Below are 4,748 nucleotides of genomic sequence, written 5' to 3'. Positions count from 1 at the left end.
TTAAAAATAAGTAAAAGTGTATATTGTGTTCATTAAAATGTATGTTACAGGGAATGGATGAATCTCTGACCTTATAAGGTATTTATATATTCATCATTAGCATCAAAAGAGTCGATAAAGCCATGTCCGTCTGTCCGTCCGTGTGAGCGCCTAGGTCTCCGAGACTTCGAGAGCTAGAGCTAGGCAGACACACACTTCTATAATCCCTTTGTTTTAAAGTAATTAACGTTACCTATTAATATCATCTATTATCTCACTTAATAGCAACAAGATCGGACAAGTAGAACTGCAGTAATAGTTAACCAAAGTTATTAAAAATTAATGCAACACAAGCACCCCAAAAGTATGCAGTAGATAGAAGTATCTATAAAGTATTTAAATGTATATTGATATAAGTAACGGGTGCTCTATGGTCGGGATCTCGACTATAGTCTTTCCGACTCATTTTGTATATACCATTTATTTATTATATTGTTCCATTCATAGATTATTTCTCATTTTGTTGGATCAATTTGATTGTGAGTGCCACGCCTGCACTTACTTAACTGAAAATCTGACACACGTGCCTATCAAATCAAATTAGAAAGATGTTCTTCGAGTGCTCCCCCTTGCCACCTGGCGTCCCCTCATCCCAGTGGTTCAATTTATACTTGGCACAGGGTCACTTAAGTATAATAACAGCAAGAATAAAATGAGGTCGAAAGCGGAAGCAGGGGTAAGTTCATATGACGCAATGGAAATGGAAATATGCAAATCAAGTCTCTTGCACTCTCTTACTTTCTCTCTTGCTTTCAGTCTCGCTCTGTTTGGGCAATTCTTGACACGTGACGATTGAATATTTATGGATTTGCTGTCAAAAGAGTTTTTTGAAAACATGTGCCAATGGAAATTGAAAAATAATCAGCTTCGATACAGAAAGAGATGAAGAATGTTGACATTATTCCCCACAGACAGAGACTTAAAGTTTGGTCAAGTAAATTGGTCATTATGTCCAACTTCTCCTGCCTCCCACGCAAGTCTCGGACCGACTTTACGTGGCTTTTAGCCATTACGGGAACGTACCAAAAAAAAAAGTTAAGTAAAAGAAGAAAAAACGTTGGAAAAACTTACGTTTTTGCGCTGCTTAACACTGAGAATTCATTGTGCGAAGCCTCGGAGGCAAAAAACAAAAAAAAAAAAAAAATGGTGAAAGCAAAAGGAAAAGCCATTGCCGTCCCGGCAAACTGTTGTTCAAAGTCAAGGCAAAATCTTAAAGTAATAAAGTAGCCTCCGCGAGGTCAACGCTGCCCCCGACGCGTGTGAATGACCTTAAAGTGACCTGCTTCTCTTTGGTCATTTCCTTGTTTCCTTCCACCTTTCCGTCCTCGTCTTTTCCAACGCTTTCTACAGAGCCCAGCTACTTGGCCTTGGCCAAAAAATTCAACTAATAAATTGTTTGACCATCTTTTATCACTTTAAACTTAAATATTTCGGTAGCTTCTTTGACAGTTTTTTTTCCTTCATGACAAAACCTTCACTTTATAGTCAAACAATTATTAAATGTTGAGTGGCTGCTTCTCCTTTGAGTGGACTTGCTCTCTGTCCCTCTGTTTGTACCCCTTTTGAGTGCTATTTTCCTGCAAGTGGTGCACTGCAACTGCATAGAATGCAGTTTCAAGTCTTTTTGTAATAATTTAATACCTTTGTGGATGCTCTGGGGCGCTGTAGAGTGCCTTACTCACAAGGGTTTTCCAACTCTTTGTGAATTCTTTGCAAAATTGTTGGACAAAGGAGTATACAACTTGTCAAATCCTTTACTGAAAGTCCACTTTTTAGGCAAATAATAATTATTTGCTTATTTTGTGTGTTTGACTGTTGTTCAAATATACTAAGCTAATGTAATTAAAATATTTTATTTTGACAACTATACTAGTTAATTATTTATTTAAGGATATCTTTAAATTTTCTGTTTTATAATTTTCCTTGCATTCACATGGCGTATGCGTAATGCACGACAACTCGTACGTCATATGCTCATTCTCCGTATATGTAAAACGTTGGGCCACTCCCTAATCCATTGCAAATGCTTTATACATACGCAGTACATATGACTGTATGTGTGCGTGTGTGTATATATATGTGTGTGTGTGTATTCTAACATACGGAGGCTCCATCCAAAGCCAACGAATACGAATGCGAATGTACGAATATGAACCCATTTCAGTCATACGCATTTAAAATGAGTATATACGATATGAGAGTATATACACTGTATGTGTGTGTGTGTGTGTGTGTGTGAATGTGTGTGTTAGTGTGTGCTAAAATAAACCTAAACATGATGCAAAACATAGCAACAAACTCATTCGTTTTCTCATTCGTCGTTTCGTGGGTCTCGGCAACACATTAAGTCCAAAAACGAATGAATGAGAGTTAAAATGAGCCACACACACACACACACATACATCAACATATAAACACAGATACACACACATACATACATACAGACATACATACACATTGCAGCAAGTAAGCATAAGTACGCAGCGAGTACAGCGCACAGTGCATGAATAAATCACACGAAATGCGAACGAACCGAGCAAGGCACATTCACATTCACACTCGCACTCGCACTCACACTCGCATTCACACTCCCACTCACACTCGTGCGGACTGCCATCCGCTCTCTACGCTCATACATACATACATTCACTCTTTCACCAACACTGGCTATCCACTCTACACCTCCCCTAGGCACCCAACTCCCCCCTATCCAGCCACCGACAATATCGCACTCCCACAGCAGCTACGATGACGATGCTTAAAAATCCCACAACAGGCAGCAGCAGCAGCAAACACTAAAAATACGAAGAAACGACGAGAGGGGGAGAGAAGAGTGGAAATGGGAATAAGAAGCGGGGAGGCGGGGTGGCGGGTTGAGGGCTGCGACGGAGACGGAGACAGCGCAAGACACGCAGACGACAAAAAAGGCGGAGTCTAAAAACTGGGGAGCACGAAATAGCAACAACAACAACAACAACAGCAGCGGCAGACACGCAAAAGAAAATAAAAAACAAAAAAACATGTAAGACTCACACACAGACTCAGACATACATACATACATACATGCACACATTAAAAGCGCCAACGCCAACTCGTGTGCAGCAAAATAAAAACAACAACAACGACAGAGACACACACACTCACAATAACTCTCATGCGCTACAATTGTGTGTGTGTGTGTACGTGTGTGTGTGTGTGAGTGGGGCTCACTCGCATCTCTCTCAGATGGCGCTGGAACGAGCGAGCACCAAAAAAGAAAAAAAAACGAGCGCTGTCTGAGTAAACGCTTACGTCGCTGCCAGCGTCTCTGCCGACGCTGGCGTCGCGTATATGACGGGTACTCGCAATCGCATTGCACACTCATACGTGGACGGGGCCGGTGCCTGATTCGCATTCGGATTCGCATCTCGCCTCTTGTCCTCTCATCCTCTCCGAGATACATACATGGTTATATGCTATACATATGCAGGAACATTCACACATACATACATACAAACTCGCATATGTACATATGCTCAAATGTAAGTATACATATGTACATATCTGTACTCTTTGGGATTTGCCCCCTTGGAAAATTCTTCAGTGTTTTTCTTTAATTTTTCCATTTTTTGAGGGGTTTGCAGCAAGTATAGATGGTTCCAAGTAGGTTTCCTGGACCACAAATGGGATATATACTCATAGATGGGATTGAGTAATTGCTTATTTTAAATATATAATTTTTTTGTATATGAGCACAAAATGTAGTTAATTGCAAAGACCTCTCCAAAGACAGATCTAGAAATATATGTTGAATAGGACAAAGGTTGAAGGTCTTAATATTGTTTGTTATATTTCGTAATAATTATTTTTTTATCATTTGTAAAAAATATAAAGTAAAAATTATAAAATAAAAATATATGTAATATAGAATCATAAGCTTTGAAAAATATTCTAAAGAAATATATTTTTTTAAATGTTATGAATTGACAATGATTAACAGATTTGTTTATGATGTTCTGAAAACTGTTTATAGCTTGTTAAAAAGCATTTAATTGCGATTATTTTCTGATTTAATAAGAAAATATTAATTAATTGTAATTACAAAAAACAACTATATTTTTTATGTGAAAAAAAATGTTTATAATTATATTAGATTTATAATGATTATTTTATTTATTTATAATGATTTATTGCTTATTGTAAATAAATAATTAACGAAATAACAATTATTATATAAAAAATATAAATATAAAAAAAAAAAATATTTTATTTTTTATCAACTTTCATGCAGTTTCCAGTTTTTCCTTCAGCTGGCTTAAAATGAATGTAAGGCTGTAGAATTTCGTGTTAAAATCTGCATAGCAAATGCTTCTTACTTAGCCGGCAAACAAATTTTGCAAATACAAAACGGAAATGTTTGCCTTTGCCATCGTGAAGCGGTAAAAGAAAGGAGAATAAAAAACAAAAGTGAAGCGAAATGTGAAAATAAAAATAAATTAAAAATGCGGCTTAATGCGCAAAAAGGAATACGCAAATCTCTGCATTTGTAAAAGGAAGCAAAATCCTAAACAAAATATGCCAGCCGACGGAAACGGAATGAGGATTTACGAGTCCGACTACCGAATCCATTCCCGAATCCGTTCCCTGGAGCCTAAACTTCCAATGTTAAATGGCTGGAAAACTCGCCCAACTGACGACGTTCTGTCTGTGCGAGAAAGCGCTCAGTACGC

The sequence above is a fragment of the Drosophila innubila genome, assembly GCF_004354385.1.
Source record: "Drosophila innubila isolate TH190305 chromosome 2R unlocalized genomic scaffold, UK_Dinn_1.0 1_C_2R, whole genome shotgun sequence".
Lineage (NCBI taxonomy): Eukaryota > Metazoa > Arthropoda > Insecta > Diptera > Drosophilidae > Drosophila > Drosophila innubila.
Note: the sequence above shows the minus strand (reverse complement) of the source record.